At 32.5% G+C, this 27108-nt stretch overlaps 1 protein-coding gene across 1 annotated transcript in view; it reads right to left on the bottom strand.

The window, feature by feature from the left end:
* The window catches only part of LOC129802491 (uncharacterized peptidase C1-like protein F26E4.3), a 37179-nt gene extending 15211 nt beyond the window's left edge, over positions 1–21968 (bottom strand). The window contains exon 1 of the mRNA XM_055848384.1: positions 21598–21968. The gene's annotated coding sequence lies outside the window, so the exon portion shown is untranslated. The remainder of the gene's footprint in view (positions 1–21597) is intronic.
* Between the last annotated feature and the right edge of the window lie 5140 nt (positions 21969–27108).

Genomic DNA, 27108 nt, shown 5'->3' with positions numbered 1-27108 from the left:
CGAAAAATTACAAGAAATGAGCTAATCGATATACTGATAAACTTAGATAAACTTCTTTAATTTATTTGACAGTTTTGCATAAAAATTTTTCTTACTGTTTCAATGCCTTAATCAGTTTTTGACGTCCAGGGCCGAGGAACATCATTATCATGTTCTAGGTCTTTTGTGGAGGACCTATAACAATTTTTAATTCTATTTTTGCACAAAATAAACTCCCTAAATGCTATACTTGACATTTTAAGTGCTATTGAGCGTTTAATTTTATTTTTTTTACACAAATTTAAATATATATTCTTTTATCATTTATTCATTAGCAAAAAATCGTCAAAAACTCTAAAACAGGTGTAACGTTTTTATCCGTAGAAAATGAAACTAAAAAAAAAGAAAAATCTCGAGAATCGAATGGGCCAAATTTTGAAAATTCCCCCTACTTTTTGAACATAACTCGAAAATTAAAATAGGAAATCTTGAAATTTTAAAATTTTCTTTATCTCAGAATAGTACTGAAAGGAAGATCCAGAAATAAATTACTAATACAAAGTATAATTATTAATCGTTCTAAGTAAACCTTCTAAGTAAATCGGAAAAACTAATTTAAAGCTTCGCTTTGAGTTTTTCAATTTTTTATTTAATAAGGAGAGTATCCATATGCAGAGAACCATTCTCATAATTTCAATTTTATGAGGCTTAATATTCTGGAAACATCTACGACTAAAATGCATGCAGAGACGGCTAAACTGAATACGTTCATAGCGCCGACTTAATTTCTGATACACTACAAACGAGGCTTAGAACTTACTGGAACTCACTAAACATTATTTTAGTATTTTAGTATATTTTAGTATATACAAATGTATATATTTCCACTGAAATACACTATTATTCCTTTGCAAATGAAGTCATTTGTTTCAGAAATCACGTAGAGTGGAGTCTACTTATCGATGTTATACACTTATGGACAGCATGCGAAAATCTTAAGTTCTTACCTTAAATAGGTTTTGAAAAGTCATAAAAGTAATAGTTTATGATGTGATTAACATATCTTGTGACTTTCGAAATCAGTTTAGTTTTATAAAATAACTTAAGATTTTTGCAAGCTGTTCGTAAGCGTAAACTTGCTTAAATCGCGAGATAGCGTCCAGTTCAAAAATAATTGTGATTAACAATATTGCACGATATTGACTAATATATAAATTTACAAATAGTTCTATTTGAAATAGAGTACACGTTATTTTTTTTGGTACCAGTGAATGCTAAATCTCGTTTGTAGTTTGCAAAATGGTCTTTACACTAGAGGTTTAGTTCAGTTCCTGAACGTCTCGAAATCCTAAATAGCAACAATTTATTACTTTTTCAGTATCTAGTTCTAGTGTCACTTGTCCCTTATAAATCCAATTCATAGTTATTTTTTCTAAAAACAAATCTTCATCGATAAGAATTTAGAATAAGTTAAGCCATATGGCTAAGGGCCTCGACAGACCTGAGGATTAGCTGAGAGACGGCTTAGCGTAATTATTGAGATAATGATTAAACTACATTACCATAATTTTCCTCTAAGTCGTCTCTCGGCTTAAGTCGTAAGTGTGTCTAGGGCATAAGTCTCAGGTCTGAAGCCTATACAAACAAGAGACCTGGCTATGAACGAGTTTAATCATCTCTGTGCTTAAGTCGTAAGTGTGTCCAATACATTATAGTTCTCTAATCATGAAAAGAATCAGAATTTCTCTCTTGTCAAATTACGTAAGATTGTATTTACACAGGGGTAAAGGTACAACCTGGATCCTAGAAAATATTTAGCCTATAATAATTCAATAATCCTATTCAATCAATAATTCAGTTTGTATTTATTTTGGTTGAATAATGGTTTTTCAAGACTCTTTTGTCATACTACCCAAACATCCTTCTGACAAATTCAATCCTTAAGGAATTTAGCCCCTATTCCCCCCTAATGTTAGTTTTATTAACAATTGTTAAGAAAATTTTTCTTTATATTACTCATTGTTTAAATTATTTAAAGAAAGCGTATGTGAGAAATTTGCATAGAAGTTTCTGCATCTTTTTTTTTAATTGTTTTATTTAATCTCACTTTTAAACCAGTTTCGCTCCTGTTCTATGTTAAGAAAATTTTCAGCAATATTTTCATCTCTTCATTTTAAAATTTAAAGGTTAAAGAATTTTAATTGATTAGTCACTCTATATTACTTTTATCATACTGCCTAGCAACTTCTTTTCTTGTGTTTTTTGTTGTTTTCTAAACAACTCAGTCAGTGTGTAATAAGCATAAAATTGTGATCTAAACGCTTTTGTAATTTGATAATCGTCTATTCGCCAATCTTTAGATTCTTCACACTGATCCTCGCGAACTATGAAAATCATGCAAATATTTACTTTTCACCGAAAATTTGTTTATTGTTTTAGAAAATATTATTAAATTGTTGAGTCACAATATTTGTGTTTGTAGTAAACACAATAAAGGCACATCACTCAATTTTATTATATTTGAGCTGTTTTTCACAAAAATAAATTCTTACATCGACTGCATTCAGTTACATGACTCATTCACCATAATTCGATGGTAAATCTTGTGTGAAATTGCTTTAAGACAATCATACAAGTTTATTAGCAATTAATAGTCAATAGAGTAATCCTTCGAATGATTTGCAGTGATTTATTTTTGGACTGAATGCTGCAGTTAATGAGAGAAGGCCTTTGAGAGATGTTCTCAGAGTGGTGTGAAGAATTTTGTAGTTATTTTCCCCTTATTGAAAATAATTGCTCTTTTTTTATTGAATTCCGGATGCAGTCACAAGTACTAACGTGAGAGTTCTCTCAATGGCTTTGCCAGGCGCTTGTGAATTTATAGAGTGGAATGAGCGGGGGGAAAAATATTTATGAAAAACTATTAACAAATCTTAAGACATGTCGACTAATGTCAATCACTCTTTTTTATGTTCTATGACAAAAAAAAACAGTCTTCGGCAGTTGAGTCGTCTCACACATCTTTATGGAATTTGTGTCTGTCTCAACAGAAGTCAATTAAACCAGGCACATAGAATAAAAAACTAATAGATGGCTACACCTTGGACTTGATCGCGTCACATTGATCATGATTACAAATTTACAAATTGTTCAAGCCATAAATTTGACTCGACACTCAAGGGAAATTAATAAGTAGAATGAAAAAAAAAGAATTATTTTAATGGGAAAAATGGATATTTGATTGGAAGATCTTACGCACGTTCCAACAGCAGAAAATCACTTGACAGTGATTCGTATTGAATATCAAGTGATATTGAGTGAATAATTTTGTTACAAATTGTTATCTATTGGTTGTATCACAAAAGAAGCGCCTCTGCATAAAATAGAAAGAGACATTGTATGATATGTCCTCTGATTTATTGTCATTGCTTTGGGAATTGCCGTTGCAGCTTCTGATCTATCTCAATAAATGTTTGTTAAATGCATTCAACAATTTTTCATTCATGTCATAATCATTATCATCGATACACCCATATGGGGAGTCACGAGAGTTAAAGGCAAATGGTGCATTTTGTATCTTCAACATTAATATCAATAAATTCTCCTCATAGCATTGAATCACAGTCTTCGTGATCTATGATGATCATTCTTTCTCTATGACTCCGGGGTGAGAACATTCACTCCCGCAATATTCTGGTGAAGATTTTAGTGTAATTTTCTACGATTATTTGTCTAATGAGGCTTCCATTCTTTCGGGGGAAGAGTTAATATTGAGAACACGATGTAAATTATTTATCTGTGGGCCTATTCTGCTGTTGAAACGGAGCTTATCACGCCTAAAAATCACGATTTTGCGTGATGCAAATACACATCATACACAGAGCTTTGGTTCTGTGTGCGTGGAGATTTGGCGCTTTCAGCGACATAGCATGTGTAGTAGTGAGGAAAAATCGTGAAAATGGCTGTTATTTTAAAAACCACGCAAATTTTATCTCGCGAGCTCCTGGAGGTCCCGAGATGAAAAATTAAATGCATTTGAGGTGGAAAATTGCTGTTTAACGCAAAGAAATAGAGTTATTAATATTCTTTCTATTAATTTTAAGAAATATATAATTCCCATTGTTTCACTAGATTTTTTGTGAAACCCCTTTCAAAACGGGGATGGGGAAAAGAGTTTGGGAAGGAAATAAGAGTATTTAAAGTTAGTGATACAAACTCTATGTACAAAAAATTATTCCACCAAGTTGATAAATAATTTCAAAGAAAATAAGCCAAGCTTATTTTAACAGAACAATACCTTGTGGAAAGTAGCGAAAATTTATAATATTGTATTTTCATACAATGCAATGATCGGAACCATCTTTTAGAGTAAATTCTACAGAATTCAGCAAAATTTGCCGGATGGGTGACTTTGTAATTAACTTTTGCGATGGTGGCGACGGTAGATGCTTCAATCTGACTACTTACTCCGGGAAAACAAATTTTCTTTCACAAAATTTACGAAATTTCAGACCAATCACTCATAAATAATACCCATCAAAACTTCGTTCTACAATTCCGTGTTTTTTCTTCTTTTTTTCCAGCGACATACTCAAGAGCATAAGTTTCATGCTATGAAAAAATTACTGCTAAATTACCAATTCCAACCAATTCTGACCCATCCGTCTAAAATATTTACGACAATTCATAATTTATATGAATTACTTTCAAAATTTGTACACCATTTCCAACTTAATATTTCCCCCTTGCCTGTGATTTCTCGAGGTTTTACAGAAACACATAGTGAAAACTATAAATTAAAAAAGAAAATCATTGAAAATTTTAATTTTCTTGCTTGGCACAGTAGTTGCAAGAAATCTTATTAAAATTGGCTAAATTTATGAAATAGAATGTCCAACGGTAATTATTTTGAAATTTCATCACGCAGCCAAAGAACGAATGAGAGAGTGCGAGCGAAAGCAAGAGTGTGCTCAAGATTGACAACTGCAGTGGAGTTAAATGTAGTTGACGGATTTTTTCAGAGTTTTTCGCGAATTTTCTTAGTTGGTAAGTCAAAGGACAACAATTTTAGTCTCGTGAAAGGTGTTTGTGTGCTTTACAGTGATTATTTTGTTCACAGTTTCATTTAATGTGGGCCGAAGCCAGCCTCACACACACAAGCACTATCACGAAATTAGTGATAAATCTGCGTTTCACAGCAGAATAAGGGCCCTGTTCTTGTTTGCTCATCAGACGCTCTCTTCGGACCAGAAAACAGGACAAAGATAAGAGGGGTATGGTGATAAAACAATAAAATATTTGCATGATATTCACTCAATGGAATTTATGGAAATAGTAACTGGAATGATGCAATTCTTATTCTTATTTTGTGTAACATTTCGGAGAATAGGAAATGTTGTTTCATGAAAAACAAAAGGAAACAGCCTTAAACATATTTTCGGTTACTGAAAAAAGAACTCGAATTCAAAATTTAGATGAGGGTGGAGCCATATTAACATAGAGAACTTCTGTTGTATCGTATAATTTTAATAAAGGCTGACTCATTTTCCTTACAGTAAACTCTCTCGAATTTGAACGTTTCAGATCGAAGTTTTATTCTAATTATGGAAAAAAAACTATTTGAATTAAAAACGATTTTTTTTTGATCATTTGTATACTCATTTAAATTTACACACTCATAATTTAGGCTAAACCGGGATAGTAGGAAACATGGGGTAATCGTAAACATTGATTTTTATGGCTACACTCAGGGGGGGGGGGGGGGTGACATTAGGTCTAAAAAATGCGACCAGTTTTAGTGTAATTTTTTTCTCCTTTTCGTACATATTTCACGAGATATCTCCGAAACTATGTAGGTTGCCAATTTGGGTTTTTCGGTGACCTATTCTATATTAAATTGGCTTTTATTTTGTATTTGTATTATTTACTAATTCATTCTACAATGACAGAAAACAGCTAATAAACTCGGAAGTTTTTCCGGCACGCTAGAAACATATGGAAAACATAGGAAACGTCATAACCCTGGCTACACTAAATGGACTTATGTCGACCATTTCTTCAAAGGACAAGGGTCACTATCTATAAAATCATATAGGTCTCATCCTCTGAAGTCTAATACCTAATTCAAAAAAAAATCATAGTGTCTTTCTGGATTTTCCGGTTACGTTTGGCCGGTCGCCTTATTTTGGAAACGAAAGAAGACGGCTGAATTGCTCTTTGCTGTGTCTGCAAGGACACTTAAGCCTTTTGCGCCCGTATATTACCACCCATATTGCTGGGTTTTCCTCTTGTTTGTGTCCTCCCCAGGCTTGCGATGGTCAAACGATTTCCAGCTGATCATAGTTCGAAATTGGCAGTCATTTTAATAAAATAATAAAAAATAAATAAATAAAGAATCAGATGTGTGCGACGTGTTATAAGTAAAACTACCCCTCAAAATAGAAGGTAAACGAATGACACATAGGAGAACAGTACGCATATTGCACTAGAAACATACAGAACACAAAACAAGACTAGAAGCCTAGATCTTGGAGGTGTAACGGAGGACTAAAATTGTCCTAAGTTCTCTTTCGCCCATTTGTAGTCCATGAATTCATAATAAATAACGATGGAGTTACGAAAGGCGATTAGTGAGATGGGATGCGCCACTCGCTTAGATGTAATCCCGAGTGCCTGGAGTGAGTGGCTACCCCGAATCTTTGGACCAAAGTAGAAACCAAATCGGAGAACCATCGGAGAGCCCTGTCTCATCCTGGTGATGGACTATGATATCGATCACATGGAGGACTTTCCGATTTTATTACAATCAGGTCGGGTCTGAGCCGAAAACCGGACGGCAGATCAATTGGAGCCTTCTTTATAATTCCTTCTTCTGGATTCGTGAGGGCAATTTTTGAAATGATAAATGAATTTGCCGTGGTGGTAAATTCGCCTTCTTTTTGTATGGGTACATATTCTAAGAATGTGCCCCAAAGTTTCCACCACTGCACCGTATCTGCGATAGTTTAGATTAGATTTTGGACGAAGCTTAGGGCTACACGATTACCTAAGCTAAGGTGTTCGTCTGTATTCGTAATGCGGTAAGGAAACTGCTCGGCTTCAGGAGCTCCGGTCGGAAGAGCCAACTGTTGCCAAGACAGTTCTCCTTGAAAACGGTTGTCGTGGATCCTTGAGATTTACTGTCTAACCATTATGCCAGATTTTTTTTGAGTTTTTCTTAAATACCTCCGCTTCATGCGTTGACAAAGGCAATTAAAACGTTCGGCAATTTTCCGAAATCACTACTCAAGCCCACCTTCTCACACCAAGCTTGGCATTACAGGGTTCTCTGCTTGGAGAAAACACAGACCCTCTTTCAGAGTGGTCAATATAACGATGACCTCGAGTTATTGTATGCCGAGGCCACCGTCATTCCTATTGCAGTAGAGAAGATATCTGTTACGCTTAGTGGCAGGTGCATAATTTCTTTGATGACCACTCTGATGATGGCATCGAGTCGTTGAAGGACTGCTTTAAGGGAGCAGTCGAGGTGAAGCGGTATGGTATAGGTAATGCAGAATTATGTATGTTTTTATCAGATTGAGTTTCTGGTGTGGCTTTTTAAGTGCAGTCTTTTTACTCTTTCCAAACAATCTCTTTAGTTCATTTTGCATTCCTGCCAATATAATACCTTCTTAAAGCGATATTTGCATTCCTAAATACTTTAGAAACGAGCCTAGTCTATAAAGGAATCGTTTCTCCGGTCCGAAGTGCTATGCAAAGGATACCTTCACTGGTAAAAATAAAAGGATCAAATTGATTCAAAATTAATCCTTTTCCCAATGATGGATCAACTTTCAAACTCTGAATAGACATTTTTCATAATAGAACATGTTAATTTGATCCATCCTTTGCAAAAAGATCAATTTGATCCTTTTGTTTTTACCAGTGTTAGGTAGGGGTGATCAGAGCAGATTAGCCAGTAAATGAATTTTTCACTTCGTATTACACTGTCCGCTTCGTTATTCGGATGGATTTTTTGAATTTGTTCAACGTCTCGAAAATATAATACAATTTTTTTTCTTGTAGAATTAGAATAAAAGTTTTAAAGAAGGTTAAAAAGACATAATTAGAGAATTCTATGCTATTATACTTCATTTATTAAACAAAAACATCACAGGATAATAAATTTCCATTGCTTACATGCATACATCACCTAAAAATTATTTTAAATTTAACCGTCGATAACTCGTCCAGATTACGGCGATCCGGATTAGAGAAGGGCACTGTATTTGTAATAAATTGTTTGTATCAGGCTGATAAATATTGAATAAATGGAATAAATACTGAAGGAAGGTGTTTATTTCGAATAAATAGTGGTTTCTTTAAAATTCCTTCTAAGGCAAGGTATAACATCTTACCAAGGTACCTTATCAACTACGGACCCCTAGTTCCCCCTATTTTAAATTCCATACAAAACCGACAATAATACAAAATTACATTACAATCAAAAAAAAAAACCAAACGTTTGTATATCAAACGTGAAAAGTATCAACTAATTTTTTAATGTAACTACTATCCGAATTAAGAAGTAGATCGATGTTAAAAGAACCGCATTAGAGAGAATCTACTGTGTGTAGATTTTTATGAGGATAAAGCTTCACTGCAAAGAAGTAGTCAATTTTCCATTGAATTATCTATTATAAATTCGTATTTTTTCGTATTTTAAAAATATTTTTTCAAATAAATTTTAATAAGCAATTGTAGGGAGAGTGGGGCATTTTTGAAAAGAAGGTAACTTTAAAAAGGTGCTAAAGTCAAGTTCCGTTTTAAAACAGGAAAAAAAGTCCGATTTCAAAGGTACCCCAATTCAAAGGTGCCCTACTTCCCCCTATGTTGATGTGTTTGCACGATTAAGTGTTTCTACTGCTACTTACAACTTCGACATAATTCAAAACGTATTGAAGGAGGTCGAATTTGAAAGTAAATTTATTATATTCAAATTATTCCAAATAGTTGAGCGGAAAATTATGGATTTCCATTGGTCACATTAGCCTGTGGGGGTGCCATTTTTTGTAAAAACCAATTTGCAAAACATCTCTAAAGTGCCAATGTATCTTGCAAATAAGTTTTGCATAACAAATTTGATGGTGGCAAAAGTTTAATTGAAAAATTTGTATGCGCGATATCGATACTTTTGCAAACAAGCCCAACTAATAAATCTTTGCGCTTGAATATGCAACTTTGATCAAAATTGGTGTATTTTGATGCAAAGGGGTGCCACACTATTTACTTTACTGGACAAACTTGACCTGAATATTAGGTATCTCTTTATTTTTTTGAATTGAAAAATTGAATGGTGATTTTGAGTGTTTTATTGCTAAACCCAAATATAGAATTCAGTATTCTGACCAAGATGATCTGTGAATAATGGTGAGAATTTATTAATATGCTTAAAATATTCTAATAACCTACTTTTGAGACACCATTGTACCAGCTGTTTGAACAGCATTTTTAAACTAGCTGATCTCATGTGTTGTGATCACTATTTGACAATGTGCTAAAAATTTAACAATCCCTATGATATTGGAGTTTTGCACTGAAAAAAATACCGGAAAAGAGAATATACACGATTCGTCTTTACTAGTCAGCGTAGATGTGTAAATTTAATTAATTAATGTGATGTGGCTGTCGTGACAAACATCAATATTGCCATCTAAAGCGAAATTAATCCAAAGAAGAGCGACAATTGAGACCTCAATAGTTGCGGGAAAATGCGCACTCATATCGAGAGTGAGATGATCGCGTCTGCTCAAATGGTAAATAGCAAAAGTGAGTGATTATCTAATTATGGGCGCCATACACATTCATCATCATCTCATGAGTGTCTGACGTGATTTCGGGATGGATGATCGCAAGAATGCCGCGGAAGAAGCTCAAAATGCAAATATCTCGCGTCAAGATTACAACTATTTAGCAGCTAGAGTATGTTTAGTGTTTGACTGCTCCGTAACAATTAAATAGCGACAGCCTTGGGATCATGTTTGTGCCATCATTTTATAGTCAATGGAGAAAGACAATTAGACACTTTAAATTTTGACACTTTCGATATGTCGCGGTCAATTGAGAAATTTATTGGATGCTTTCAATCAGACCTCCTTATTCCTTATTTGTGCTTAAATGGCTCTAATGCAAATATTTTGAGAATGCCTATCTCGTTTCTCCTTCAATCCTTCATTTAAATTCAACCACTGAATGAATTTTTTTTTATGACTCTCCCATTACATTTATTGCTTCTACCGAATTCCAAACAATCAAACATCACCAAAACACTGTTTTCAAACATTCAGATAGTAAAAACAAATTTTTATGTGCTTCAGTTCTTATGGGGCGTTTACAGAAAAATGTATATTAAGGATAATTTACAAAATGTATGCAGTCTGAGTAAGTAGAGGTAAGAATTTATGGTAATTTACGCGAAATTTAATTTTAGGACACACCCCTTAAGGGGGTTACCCTAATTACAAGCTCAGAAAAATTGATAATTTTTTTATTGCCTAAATCGAAAGATAAACTATCTAAAGAAGACGATTCAAAGCATTTTCGAATAAAATATTAACTTATAAAACATTGAAGCGCGGTTCATTAGCGATTCATAATCGATAACTAATTTTAAAATCGGTTGTGAACCAGTAATGACTCGGTTATGAAACAATAAGTTATTTTTGGTCTGAAAATCAATTTTATTACACTTAAAACTATTTTGTGGGATCTTTTGAGTGATTTATGAATCAGTTTAAATCAGATGAGAACTGATAATGAACCAGTTATAAACCGATAAGTAATTTTTGTCCGAAAATCAATTTTATTACTCTTAAAACTTTTTAGTAGGATCTTTTGAGTGAATCGGTTCAAACTGATAACTAAACAAAACGGTGATAACTGATAAATGGTTAATGATGCGGATGTACTTTTAAGGTACAGCACCTAAGTCACGAGTACGAGCACTTCGCAAAGCCTGGAACACTTTGTTACTCCTTTTTCTATGTTAAAACTTTTTACGTTTAAAAACCCCTATTTGAAAGCAATTTACGGTAAAAATTTTAAGCCTGGGTATTTTTTACTTTGGGAGATATTAACGTTCAAAATTCTCGGCTCATCACTTTTGGTCCTAGGTTCCTTAATCTCTCTCTCCCAGATTACTTTCTTAATCTTCCCAATGCAATGCTTCAAGTATAATGTCTTGGAAACGGTACTATCCAAATCCTATTTTGGGATGTACCCTGAATGTGGTTCTACCGCTTTCTGTGGCTTTTTTCATATGAATCTATGGCACTTTGCATCTAATTTCTGCATCCATGACAAAATAGGCCACACCCCCGTATGACTTACGGAATAAATTTTGCATGCTATTTGATTTTTCCTAAAATTTTGTTTTATATCATAAAACAACGCTAAAAGCTAATGGCCTTGGATGGGATTTAAAGACACAAATAAAAGGCATGGTAGGGAGAAAAGGGGCACTTTTAACCCTTTAAGGACGATTGGAACACCGGTGTCCCATAAAGAAAATAATTTTTCCTGCCTTCCTAAAGTTATTTTTTTCTTATGTTTGTACGTAATTGCAATGCAGAAGGTTGAATGAATCTAGGATATTTTTTGCCAGTCTCCAGCTATTTACTATATGCTAAATATATAAGCTTAAAAATGGCGAATTTTTAAATTCTCATATTGAAAAATGATTTTAATTATTTTTTATACTTCCAATTTTTTTTAAGCGAAACCCTTTTGGGAATAAAAACTGCATTACTCATACGTAATATTTTTTTATTAGACTGAAAATTATTGTTCATTGTTATTGTCAGAAAATTACTTAAAGTTTCGTGCTATTTTTGTCCCTATCGCATGTAGAGGTAAAAAATGCACCGAGTCAGACTCTATTGAACTTTCCAAAGTTAGATGTAACACATTTCACAAATTTTGTTTATCAATTTAATTTTTTTTTTTTGATTTTCGGTCAGTAAAAAATGTCTCGTCGTTAAAGGGTTAAAATAGGGCTTTTTTGTCTTAATTTTGAATGGAACTGAGCCTTATCATAGTGTAATTTAGCTTCACAATTTTATATCATGGTAAGATCCAGTTTTATTTAAAAAAAATAGAAGCTGAAAGCCTTATTTCAAATGTGTTCCTTTTCAAAGTCGCCCGATTTCCCCTTACCTATTATTCTTAAATTTTGTGTCTGACCAACTAATCCGCCTGACTTCAGGATGTATAACAAATAATGATGTTTGATGCGAATAAGGCAAAAACTAGGTATAAATGCTCTTGAAAGGGATGGTTTCATGAAAGCTTATTCTGTTACTAAATCATTGTAATTTTGTTATTCTCTGTTCTTCCAAAGAATTTCCTTGTAAAAAATTTTTAAAAAATATGTTTTTTTTTAGCTAGAAAAAGATGTGATTTAGATTCTTTATGAACCGGTATTTCTACCCTTTTCTCTCCTTAAAATAATGAACTATCCTACACAGGGGTTTCTTTGAGATTAAGCAATGTTTAATACAAAAAAATTGAGAAAACTATAGTAATGATAGATTTTGTCATAAATCAGTCAGTTACAGTCTAGTTGAAGCTATTTTACATCATTTTGAATAAATCAACTCAGCATTTTCGTGCATGTGAACGCCCTATAATCCATTTGTTCTTATCTATCTCTGCGTGTGAAATAATACAATTCACTGGGAAACATATTATTAATTTATAGCACTCATAAGACGATAACCTATTCACTTGAAATTCTATTATAAAGGCGCTTTTTGCTCATGTTTATTTACTTAAGTGCTTATGGATTAAAAAAATTTGTGCATGGAGATGAGTGTGAAGATTAATGTTTTCAATTAATTGGTGTCTGAGTGAAAAATAGTCTCTCCCTAGTTATACGGTGAAGAAGACGACATGGAGATTCTAATTTTTCCCACTTAACGAATCCAATGGACAAAATAATAACCCAATAGATAACATTCCAATTTTTGGCCTTGAATAAGAAAAAAAGAGCTAAAATAGTTTCAAGTCCACTGAAGATCACTGGCATTAGAATTTCTGAATTTACGAGTATAGATGTCTGTGAGACTTATCGCACAAGAGGCGCGCACTGGCTAAAAGACATCGGATAAGTAAATACCAATTTATGATATTTCGTGTGAGAGACTCCTAATAAATATGATTTTTTTTTTGTTAAAAAATATTTTGTTCAACAGAGGCGCCGGGAATGTTGAAGACCTCCTTCAAACTAGGTTCGTTCCTCTCCAAAAACTAAATACAAGAATTCTTTAGATGCGAAGAATAGCAAAAAAAACCACTTGGCGTCTTCCTATAGAATGAACCAGATTACAGAGACTTTTTGGCTGTTTCTTTGTATCATATCACTGAATAGGGGCTTATCACTCAGCAATTTAAAGAAGCAATATAATTTTTTCCCCAGGAACTGTGCTTAATCATTGCAATCTTATCAGAATTATTCAGATTTTATTCCGAGATTTTAATTGATTCCAGAAAACTTCTAAGAAGTATTTCGAATCATATTCTAATACTGAGAAATTTTACCGTACCAGGAAATGGAGAAACTTAACGTTTGTACTCCATATTTTCAGCTTATCAAACAAATCTTTAATCACGATATTGCAATAAAAATAGGTTATGGAATGTAAGAAATTCCTGCACAGACAATGATACATATTTGCATTTGCCATAATAGTTGATCCAAAACGAACTAGTGGCAATTGAATCATGTACAAAAATATATTAAATTATATGCATTTTGAGTAAATTACCATAAAGACAAAAGAAAAGACAAACGATGGACCAGGAAATTTATGAAATAAGCATAAGGAAAAATATGACACAAACCTAACTCATTTTTTTTGTAAGTGTTCTCAAGAAATTATGACAATATACAGTAGGTGTCAAAAGTTTGTTGCCACATGTTTTTTCGGGAAACCAGGTGGATAATTTTTTTTTCTTTTTGGAAATTGATTTCCTGTAATATGTAGACTATATTTATCTGTTTAAAAAATATATTTTATTTAAAATAAAAAATAATTGTTTGTCAAAAGTTGATCATTTCTCATGCGTCAAAAGTTTGTTGCCTCATTCGGAAAAGTATTTCAAAATGGTGAAATACGTGTAACTAACTTCTTTTAATAAATATTTACTTGAAATATTTTCAAAATATATTTTGTCAGCCAATTTATTTAAACGCAGATTAGCAGTAAATACAGGACTTTTCGATATAACCCTTTAACGACGAGACACTTTTTACGGGTTGAAAATCAACAATAAAAATTAAACTGGGAAACATAATCAATGATAAGTCTTATATCTAACCTTGGAAAGTCCAACAGAGTCTGATTCGGTGTATTTTGTGCTTATATATGAACGATAGGGACAAAAATGACCCAAAAATTTAAGTAATTTTTCTGACAATACCAATGAATCATATTTTTCGCTTTAATAAAAAATATTACGTATGAGTATTGTAGTTAATATTTCCAAAAGGGTTTTGCTTAAAAAAAAATGGGAAGTATAAAAAATAAATAAAATCAATTATGAAATTGAGAATTTAAAAATTCGCCATTCTTGAGCTTAAACACTACATAGCAAATAGCTAGAGACTTGCAAAAAATATTGTAGATTCCTTCAACCTTCTACTTTACAATTATGTACAGACATAAGAAAAAAATAACTTAAGGTTCTCAGGAAAAATTATTTTCTTTATGGGACACCGGTGTTCCAATCGTCCTTAAAGGGATAATTTGAGTCTTCTTGTGTTGTAAAACTATTCTTTTTATTTAACTTTTTAATTCCAAAATATAAATTATCAAATTCCCTTTTAGAGGACACCTGCAAAAAAGTACATGGCTTATCTCTAGCTTGCTAACCCAGACCTATCCATCAAGTAAACGATTAATTTTTAGTCATCGGAAGATTTACTAGGACATAAACTTTCACGCCTGTTGTATCCATTGAATAGCCTCAGGACACAAAATCTTGTAAACTAGAGGCAGAGGGTCTGTCGTAGACATATCGATGATTTGTGGTAAACGATCGTTAAATTTTTAACATGCTCAAGATGTTGGAGAAGATCGTTTAATTGGCCAAAAAAAAAGTATCTCTCGCCTCAGCTAATCCATTTCAGACAGAAGGTGCTGTATCTTGTGAATGTTGTGAATGGAAGAACAAGAAGGAACAGTGTAAATTGGATTTATTTTCATGGTAACTTATGGAATGTCTCGAATCTTTTTGCTTTTTTTGGATTTCGTGATCTTTGGAGTAACATTGGCAGAATCAATGTGTATTCTCCCCTCGTTTACACAAAATAGAAGAATGACATAAAGGTAAATAGTGGAGTTCCATTTGTTAAACCATATTTAGGCCAATGTAAATCTTACTCAATATTACTCAAAAAGAAACCGATAAGATTGTCACAAGTTGGAACACATTGCGATCGACAAGTGAAATTATGAAATTGTCATAACCATGCTCTTGTCTTCTTGTTTTTTTTCATGGGGAAATTTATCTTGTAAATCTAATTAAATTACCGATAATATTGAGTTTTTTTTACAGTACAATCGATAAGCCAAAGCTTGATGATCTTACCTACAGAGGTTGAAAGTGAAACCAAAAGGGGATTTATCATTGGAATTTGCCGTAAAAATAGAAATTATTGATGTTTCCAGACATAACAATGGATTTCATTTCAACAGGAAGCACATTAAGATTGCAATCAAGTACATAGAGGGAAGAAAATAAAACTGGGTACTTTCGATCAACTATTTTTTGTACCATTTATAACGAGGGGTGGATAACTAGTTTTCGTAATGAGTCATGAATGGCTAATTGACAAAAATGTTTTATCAAAAATCAACAAATCGGTGCAACATTTGCAAAAGATTTTCAATCAGCGAGAGTTATGCAAAGTATCGATTAGATGTCGATATTTGCTAAGATTAACAGATCGACTCAGTCTTTGGAAAAGTTCGACATAGTTATCTATTCGAATTAATAAAAAATTCGATTGATCAGTACGATTGTGAAATATAGGTAGTCAGCACGATCCTTAAGGGATATCCCTAGATCGTTAATCTTAGTGGAATACATATTAGCAATCAGCAGGATGGTTTCCTCGACAAAATTTTTGTAAAATATCATCAGATCGACATTGGTACCATTTTTGCAAAAAATGATTACAATTCGTGTAGAGATTAAATTGAACTATTCGAAACATCGCATCGTTGATCAGTACGAAGCTTGAAATGATCGGCAAGAGCTTTGTGAAAGATCGATAATCCAAGCGAAAAAGGGGGAAATTGGCTAAATCCCTTTAAGAGTAGATAGATAGGATAGATTTTAATAAAGAATCAATTAACAGTTAATGTCTTTCTGCAAAATCGAAACGATATTGATAAAAAAAACAATAAATCAAGGTAAAAGGGGGAAATTGGCTAAAACTCTTTAAGAGTCGATAGATAGGATAGATATTAAGAAAGAATCAATTTACAGATAATGTCTTTCTGCAAAATCGAAACGATATTGGTAAAAAAGCAATAAATCAGTAAGAGCTTTCCAAAATATCGCGAACCAGTAAGGGAAAACGCGATACGCAGAAAAGAACTATGAGTGAAATCCATAAAGCAACATTCGCAAGCTTGGCTTAGTTTTATCCAAAGATCGACGATCGACATGATCACTCCGAAAGTCGAAATATCGTTAAATCGAAAACATTCAAAACATACTGAATACAATACGAAATATCGACAATTAGCTTCGATTTTACAAATCATTAGGAATCGATAGATTGTCACTCAAGTAATATAAGCTGCAAGCAAAATTGAGTTATTAACCCCTTGATTTCTTATCTCGATCGCCTCCTCCACCTTTAAAATTCTTCAATCAGTGGCTGCAATGAATAGAGGAGCTCTTAGCAAAAGTATATGGAAAAACTTGTGCTGTTCTTAATACCACATAAATTACATTAACGATCCGGTGGTTATTGTTTGATGCTCAAATCCGTCATCTGTGCCCCCTTTTTGTGCATTGAGGCAATTTTATTTGGAGCAATTTATGGCAAAATTTCCATGCAAAATAAATAAACCATCAGCATTTTCTGATCACACGGCACAGATTGAATGTGAAAATATCTTCCCATTTGTTTATTCAATATGATAAAAAAGAAGATTCTGCATACGAGAGATAAGACTAAAAGTACAAATGACCCCCTTAGCTCTTTCTCAAAAAAAAAAAGAAAAAACGAAGACTTTTGTGGAATTTTAAGAACCGTAAATATTTGTGGAAAAATTTATATACATTCTGCGTAATTTGATCATGTCACCATAAACATTTTCTTCTTGGAGTCATACCATGAAACTTTTCCCAGAAACAGACTTTATCATTTAATTTAAAGACTTTTCAATTAATCACCATGACAGAAACTGGGCGAAAAAAAGTGCAAATATTATTTACATATCTCCAACAGAAAGCTTTTTTATCTTTTGCAATGTGTTTTCTTGTGCCATTTCTCCTTCCCCATCTGCATTTCTCTTGTACACAAATTTGCCAGCAATAATTCCTCCACAGTATATTTTTGGAATGCTTTTCTGGCAAAAAAGTGTGATCTTACGAGTCTTTTTATGGTGAATTATTCATTTAAAAACACTGAGAAGAAAAACGACTAAAAAATTGCACAAATACGCCAAAATCAGACAGATACAGTAAAGAAGTCTATAAGCTATATGATTCTCTAATTTACCCAAGAACATGAGTTATTATAAAAATAAAGTTCATATTCAAATTTTGTGTAAAAAAAAATCTCTGCAAATTTTAATATCTTTTATTTTATGGTCATTACATTAAAATAAATAAAAGTACCCATCCCTTATTACAAGTACAAAACTCAATAAAACACAAACATATTAATTTACTCTCAGTAGAACATTTACTATCTGAAGATCTATAAAATTTTAACTCTTTTTTAACACGACATGAAAATAAACTCACATCAGCATAATAACTTGGATTACACAAACGGTGTAACGACAATAATCCCTGATGACCATTTGACTCATTTCCATCAATTTGCAATAAGATATATATTAGCCCATTAAGGATCATCGTACAACAGAGCCTTGTCCTATATAAGCCCGTTGAAGGTTTTAGCTGAGATTTAAATATTAAACATACTATCAAGATTATTCACTTTTATTCACTTTTCGTGTTTTCTTTAAAAAAAAAAGGTTTATGTGTAGCTTTAATCACTATTTCATTCAGGAAGTTTCTTCATTTTTAATTTACTAGTGACAGCTTTTATATGTACAGTTTTCTTTCAAAAAGATTATCTTTTATTAACTTAGTAAGTTTACATGAGCAGCTTATTTTAAACTGAAATTCTTTTCACTTCTAACAAAATGAATTTTAATAATAATTCTATAATTAAATAACAATATAATTTTAATAAGATGTCATTCGGTTTTATCGAAATTATCTTTAGAAAATGTAGGGGTTGGCGGGGCCACTTTGAGCTGTGAAGCTACATTGACATACAATTTTTCCACATATTTTTGAAAGAAGCTGGGCCTTGTCATAATTTAATTTAGATCCACAATTGTTGTGTCCATCTAAATTTAATTTTAAAGCCCAATTTCCTTTAGAAATATCCGAAAAATAGTATGTCAATGTAGCTCCATCTACTCTTATCCAATAGCATGGCATAGTACAAAATCCAATATCCCATCTACCCCTATCCAATACCTAGTACAAATATTGTATAATCGAATCTGAACTGTTTGGTTTTAAGTATAGCTTTCGGATTTATAACTTTGTGATCAACTTTTACAGGTATTTAAAAAATTAAAGTTACAATTCCACTTAGAGCAACAGGTCCTCATTAAAATCCCGAAAGCCAAAATTTGCTAAGGACAAAATTCCGAAAGGAAAAATCCCGAATGGGTCAAAATCCCGAAAGCCAAAATCTAGAAAGCCAAAATTCCAAATGGGTTGCAATTCCGAAAAGCCAAAATCCCGAAAGTCAAATTCCCAAATGGGCCAAAATCCAAAAAACAAAACTCCCGAAAGCCAATATGCCGAAAGTGAAAACTCCAAATGGGCCAAAATTCCGAAAAGCCAAAATCTCAAAACACCCGAAAAGATGACTATCCAACAGATCTTTTTCTCCTGGATTTCATCTGCTTCTTCCTTAACAATACCCCAGGACTGATAAATATATCACAAACTAAATATGATAATAATAATAATATAATATCTATAATATCTGAGACATACCATTATCATATCTTATAACAAAAAATATTTGAATGTGGTTAAACTCTGTTAATAAGTAATACCGAACCAAACGTTAGATTTTCATTTGAATCAGAATCTGAATTTGAGTTTTCAGATTTCCTCACTGGTTCAGATGGATAAAAGAAAAAGACCACGAAAAAGTATTTTTAAGTGCAGGGTCTTGTAAATACTTCTTCAAGACTTTAGTTTTTTCTTTGTCTATCTAAAACAGTGAAGAAATTTCAAAGTTCAAAATTTAGATTCGGTTCAAAATTATTCTATTGTCAGCAATCTTGAAATTTCCGCAGCACCATATCATAATAAATTAGACCAATTTAATTCAAATTCGATTCAAATGTGAATCCTTTAAAAACGATTAGAACACCGGTGTCCTTGGACAACCCAAACCCTATTGGACACTGGTAAAAATGAAAGGGTCATCGATGACCCTTTGAAAGGGTCACTGTTTCGACACCTATTTAACTCCAGAACAAATGAATAAAAACACTGAAAAAGTCATATTTGGTGTTCGCTCAGGTGAGACTAATATGATAGGAGTAATAAATTTACGATAAAACGTAAATCTATCGTGATAAATGTGCATACAAAATTTCAAAAGATTTAAGTGAACCTTTTCAAACCTTTCAAAACCTTTTATTGAAAAGGGTCAATTTGGCCCTTTTATTTTTACCAGTGGATTTTTCAAGTTAAAATGTAAGATTTTTCAATGATTTTATTTCTCGGTTTTGTTTTTATTGTTGATATTTAGTCAGCGAAAAGCGCTTCGTCCTAAAAGAGTTCAACAATTTCAAAGAGCATACACACATATTTCTTAACCGATTGAGACAACTATAGATTCATTGGAAATATCATCACATCTTGGAACACAGTATCTTAAAATGGTTATGACTGCAGTTCTCATTCAGAATTCGATCTTTGAAAGCCTAATAACTCCTCAGAACATTATAACTTCATAAGACCACCTTGGGGGCTAGGGGTGATAAAATCGAATAGTCAAATTACAAAAATTATGATGTAGAATATCTTTAAATCCTAATGTGAACAAGTTCTAATCTAAACTAATAGTAATTCATATAAGTAACTTAATATTTTGTAAACACAATTTGCTAAAAATTTTAAAGTTATCTCTATATCATATTTAAATCAGTTGTGAATTGATAAACATAAGCATGAGCGAATAGCAAAATATACACTGAGAAAAAAAGAGGCTGCGATTAACTTTTTTTTCTCATAACTTTAACACTTTTTGGGTGTAAAAATATATCAACATTTTTTTAATGTTAATTTTACACTTTTTAAGGGTAAAATCGACATGAAAGAAGGGTAACTTTAACCCCCAATACACCTAAAAAGGGTAATATTTACACCGTTTTCGGATCAATACTGCAGGGTAAAATAAACATTTCCGGAATGTTATTTTGACTTTTTCGGATTTCTCTCAGTGTAAAAAGAAAAATTATCAGAAAGCTCGAATTCAGAAGAATATTTTTCTTCCCATGATATATGTGCACCAGTAAACAACTTTCTTCAATAAATTTGCAATCAACTTTAAGAACACAGAATCAAAATTGGGAATCGAGCACTTTGCAAAAATAGAAAAAAAAATTATACTTTCTTTTATTAAAAGAACTATCACCCTTAATGGCTTGAACTTGATCACAATACCTGTGATCTCTATTATGATAAACACATTTAAAACCGTGAAATAGCTGTCCAATGTCTTTTTGTGGTGTATATTTCGCTATCTCCTCGAAAGTATGTCTTTCTTTGTCTTTCTCTACCACTTTTTCTCACTTCCACCCACCACAGACTGAAGAAGCAAAATGTTTAAGTAGGTGTTTTGTCAGCACAAAACTCTTATATGATATTTACTTCAATGTTCTACTAATAATTTTCACTTCACAATAATGATCATTCTAGGTAAAATTATCTAACTTATTTTTTTTCTTATAGAAACTGTATAAAATTTTGTAGGATTTATTTAAATTTGCCACATTAGACACTTGTTGGTGATTATCTTTTGGCAGAAATTGATTAAATATGCATTTACTGATGGGAAGCACAAAAAAAAGTTGTCGTAAATCAGCAAATAAGCCTAGAAAAAAAAACACATTCCCACTCACACGCGACTTTGGGGCAGAGTTGGAAGATATATTCATGCAAAAATGCTGACGAGGTGAAAAAAGTCAATAATTAGTGAATCTCCCCAGAGGTTAATGGAAGATCACTTTTGAAGATGAAACAGGAGAAAAATTTGTCAGAGATGGCTTTTAAATGGTGATCACTCACTTTTTTTCTCGTGGTTTAGCTGATGATCTTGTAGGTGATGGGAATTAGCAGTTTTCTCTGGACTTCTTTGAGTGATCTTGCGTGAGGACTAACACTGATTTCTCGAGAAAGAGAGAGAGCACTTGAACTGTTCGATGGTGATCTTCAGAAGCACACTCCCTGCTGGGAGGGTTGAGTTGAAAACTGATGGATATGTCTGGCCCTGATGATCGAGCGGGTGTAGGATCTCTTCGCTGGTTGTTGCTTCGAAGTCAGAGTCTCACAAAATACTGATTCTGATTGCGAGCAGCGCGAGGAATTGGCGGCTCATGGATGTAGAGTTTTGCGGCCGTTGAGAGTCTCCGTTTGCATATGTGAGACACTCTTACAAGTGCCTGGCCTTATGACGCCGAAGGTGCTGACAAGGCATACAATCTCTCTATCCATTTCAATTGGAATGGATCGTACACAAAATTCTTCTGTGGTGGTTTCATGATTAAAATTATCAGAGAGACTTTAATTGATGAAGTTTTCAAAATGTTCTCTTTATCAATTTTTTTTTCAGTGTCTGACACCACCCTCCGCCTCTTTTCTCACCTAATGGCTTCTGTTCTCCCTCACACACCCATCGTACGTATGCTAATTCAATCAATAAGCCAAAGTGATCTCATCGTACAATATTTCCAATGGAAAAGAATTTATTGGGAAGAATGGTGAACGGAGAGATTCTGATTGGGAACGATCGCAAATGAGACCTCATGTTCTAAAGTGATACAATTCAATGAATGGCACATGTTTATTTTGCTTGGTCCAACTCACTTTCGCACTTGATCGGACGGAGGCAGAAAAGACGGTTTTTGAGAGAATGCATTATTTAAACGATGAGATCAAAAGACACTTCTACAGAAAAGCATTACAATTGAATTGCTGAATCACTGAATCTAAATTTAGTGTGTTGCGATATCAGAAATTTTTCAGAAGTCTGAATAGAATCATTTTAGTGACAGTGTGTCATTCATTACCTACATATATATTATATAGTGATAACACCCTTGATATAATTGCTATTCCCAACAACGCCGCCACACGTTTCTCTAATTTCGTATAATGGCAAGCTTAAAGCTCGAGGGGCACTTAACTTTTCCCAATCACGTGTGAAATAACAAATTCTTGAGGTCTCCTAAAAGTGAATCGAAAGGCTGAAAAATCCATTTGTGCGTGAGGTGAGTCCTTAAAACCTTTGGCAATTTTCTACACTGAAAAAAAGAGGGTGCGATTAACTTTTTTTCCTCATAACTTTAACACTTTTTAGGTGTAAAAATATATCAACAGTTTTTATGTTAATTTTACACCTTTTTAAGGGTAAAATTAACATGAAAAAGGGTAACTTTAACCCCCAATACACTTAAAAATGGTAATATTTACACCGATTTTGGATCAATACTGCAGGGTAAAATTAATATTTCCGGAATATTATTTTAACTTTTCCGGATTTCTCTCAGTGTAGGATAAACCCTGAGCCACAAGAAAAGCTTAATGAAACCTGAAAAAAAACAACATTTTGCAAAACCTGTGAAAATAGGAAATAGAACGAGAAATTAAAAAGAATATATAATGAGAAATGTTTAATCCATTAAAATGAATACGAAGGTCTCAAAACTAAAACAATTTTTTTGACTATAGAGGTATTCTGTCCTCTAAATTCTAAATAGTTGGAGATAAATAGATAAAATAGTTAGACAAAAAATTAGGTTATCAGACCCACTGATCCTTTAAAGATTAAGCTATTTCGCAGAATAAAAAAAACAAAGTTTACACCTAACAAGCCCAAAAAAAAAGAAATTAAAAAATACGACTTGCAAAAATCGAAAACTATTTTCTCAGCGTATTGTCCAATTTTACGCCTTGAACGTTCATGCCTTCGAATACTGTGACATTTTCTCTTATTTTTCTTAAGAGACATACACATTTCTATTAAATGTTCGTTAGGTTATTATCAATTATTGATAATTACGTGATAATTTATGTAAGTCTCTTAGGAAAAATAAAAAAAATCACATTATTCGAAGGCATGAGCATTCGAAGGGAGAGTACTTCCCCTAGGATTAAGCGTTATTCAGGCTATAGAAGTTTAGTACAGTTTTATCAAAATTTTCAATTTTCCATATACAATCGCATGTATTTTAATTTTTTTAATGTCAATTTATTGCTTTTAATAGACAATTCTAAGCCATAAATTAAAAAAAAATGTTGCTCATTGAAAAATGAGAGATATAAGAATAAAATTTATGGGAAAGTACTCTCCCTTCGAACGTTCATGCCTTCGAATAATCTGAATTTTCTTTTATTTTTCCTATAGACTTATACACAATTATTACATAATTATCAATAATTGATGATAAGCCAACTAATATTTAATAAAAATGTGTAAATCTCTTACGAAAAACAAAGGATAATTCACATTATTCGAAGGCATGAATGTTCGAAGGGAGAGTACTTTCCCCTAGGCATTCATTGAGTAATTAAAATTTTTCCTAAAATTGTTAGTAAGAAATTGGAGAGTTTTCCATATGATTGTATCTGAATCTGAAGCACCTGAAGCCTTCTGATCCTCTGAAGGTCTTTTATTTTGTGCCGAAGACCAATGAAACCCCCCCCACATTCTCAGAAAAAAAATCTTAAAGATTTCAGTTAAATGTTTTGTGACAAATTTAAAGGTTTTTACGACTTTGAGTTAAAAGCCAATGTTTAAAAGGCCCTTTAGAAGGCCCTACAACCTTCTACTTTATGATTACGTACAAAAAATAGAAAAAAATAACTTTACGTGTCAGGAAAAATTATTTTTTATAGGTCACGGGTGACCCAATTGTCCTTAAGGGATTAAAGATTTATCTCAGAATAGAGACGCATATTTTGAAACTTAAGGTTTAATTACTCTTTTTCTAACATTCTATGTCATTAAAATTTTCTTAAATAAGTAATAAATCCTGTGTGATTAATACGGGCTTCAGACCTAAAAGTTAGCCAATACGGCTTAATTTATCTAATTTTTGATTGGGGAACGGTTTTTGAAAAATTTTGATTTAAGGATATTAATTATGGCTTAAGGGAAAATAATCCCTTTAAATTATGAACAATCATTAAAATTGCTTTTTAATTAGGATTCCGAGACATTCGTGAACTGAACAGAGCTGAACCTCCAGTCTAAAACTTGGTATAAGCTTCATGTCAGAAGAGTCCGAGAGCCCAAGTTCCTCGTGGTTTTAAGTGAAAACATGTTTCACTACTTTTAACAAGACTTTTAATTCTAAAAGTGAAAGTCCGTAGGATTTTTGGAGAATAAAAAAAAACGTTCTATTTGGGACTTTGATGTGAAGTCTGATATAACTAATTATACTGTTAGAATCGGAATATTTGTTTGTTTATTTGTCGTTTCAATTAACTTTTAATGGACTTTTGTGAACAATCAGGAAGTAAGAGTCACATCAGAGTAAAGAAATGATTGTAGTTATTTTGATTTATATTATGAGAAACATGCCACAGTTAGAGGATAAACGGTTAAAGTTATCCACCTAGAGTCTTCAGTCAACCCCTCTTAAGCAGAATTTCAATTCACTAACATGACTTTCACTGTTTCCTATCTTCGGTCTCTTAAGTTAACGAAATTGCCTTGCTTCTCTGTCTTCACTCATAATAACGATTATTCAACGATAAAGTCTAATTAGCTCTAGAAAGTGTATTTTTTAACCGATAAGGGTAAGTATGGATTCATTTAAAAGGTCTTAAATTCCCTGACGAATCTCCACCCGTTGTATTTTGATTGAAGCAGTAATTTATCGATAATTAATTTTTATCTTATATTTTATTATATAAACTCACGCATTTTTTGCCAAATTTTGAAGTAAAAAACTAATCGGTTATGAATAGGTATAGGGTAAAGTGGTACATGTTGGACAGTGGTACAAGTTGGACAATTTAGTACTTCATTTTTATTTGTATATTTTTAATGCTTTAGTTTTATAATTTGGTTCCTTGTGCTTAAAAACAAATTTTGTACTGTATTTATCAAGAAAAAAGCCATGTCCAACTTGTACCGGCGAATTGTCCAACTTGTAACACTATAATTCCAAATTATATCACTTTACCCTAGATATAAATGGTATAAACGTTGAAAACAACTCAATGGACAAAAGTTTTGTGAAATGCTCGATTTTGGGAACACTATCCTTTGACCATGAATTATTATGAACAACTTTATTCATAAGTAGATTGTGCTGAACTACCATGTGTGTGATGTAGGTAATATCTTTACGTTATGTTTCAAGTTCTTTACGGAAAATGTCTAGTGGCATTTGAACCCAAAGAAGACAATATACATTTTTTATAAAATGATTTCTTATAAAAGAAGGCTTTTAGGCTTCGCACACACTCTATCACTTCGAACAATTCATATACTTATTCTATATTCCTTTAATGAATTTGACAAATATGAAAATTTATTTTAATAGCTAGTCTTAGGGCGTCTACACATTGGAAGTATTTTTTGTCAAAAATTTCATTTTTGACAGAATTTTGACGTGTTCACCTGCAGCGAAGGAGGCAATTTCCTTCAAAAAGTAATTTTTGGCGAAAATTGTTCCCAATATGTAGAGGCCTTTAGATCAGGTTCATTAGAGGAATACACACGGTTCTCCGTTACCCGGCACTTCGTTATCCGCGTGACAGCTGCCAAACGCTGGCGGTTGATGTATTCAAAATTATTTTTACTAAACATGAAGTTTCTCCAGTGTGAATTAAAGAATTATTATCATTGTATCGAAGTTTTTAATACATAATTGTGATAAAAAATTAAACATAAGCACACCATGAAGAAAATTCTCTTGTTATTTGACACACAGAAAATAAATTCACACAGCACAAAATATAAAAACCGTTGATCATTCGAAAAACCTAAATGTCATTTTGTCCCCCAGTCAGCCGAATAACGAAGAGTTGAGTGTATGGAAAAAATATGAAGTTTTCGAAACCAGAGTGTGTGCGAAACCTGAAAGCCTGTTGACTAAACATTCTGCAAATTAGAAATAATATAGTCAAGTGTGCTAATCCGGGCGCTTCGCTATCTGGATCGTTTGACTAATCCACTTAAAATAATATTTTTATTTTTATTTCCGTAATATAGTCACTACAGTAACATAATATTACTATCAAGTTTGAGAAAAGCAAAAATAATATTTTTATCCATTAAATAAGTGAGTGTAATCAACTCATTTCAATCTTGTGCCAGCTGGGTTCTTTCGCTAATAACATTTGGTTGATTGAAAACATTTATTGTTTTTTCTTCCTTGTGAAAAAAGTATTTTAAATCCAAAAGTTTAATTAAAAGTGAATTAGCGAAAAGGCGACCCAGTTAGTGCATGCTGACTTATTTCAGTATTATCATTATTTTATAAATTTTCTTAATAATTTTTTTATATTATGCTTCTGAATGAAATAGTGAATAAGTCTACGGATTTAGAAGAAGTAAAAAAGAAT

The sequence above is a fragment of the Phlebotomus papatasi genome, chromosome 2 (genome assembly GCF_024763615.1).
Source record: "Phlebotomus papatasi isolate M1 chromosome 2, Ppap_2.1, whole genome shotgun sequence".
In the NCBI taxonomy this organism is placed as follows: Eukaryota; Metazoa; Arthropoda; class Insecta; order Diptera; family Psychodidae; genus Phlebotomus; species Phlebotomus papatasi.
The sequence above is the reverse complement of the archived record's forward strand: the minus strand, read 5'-3'. Positions and strand labels throughout refer to the sequence as shown.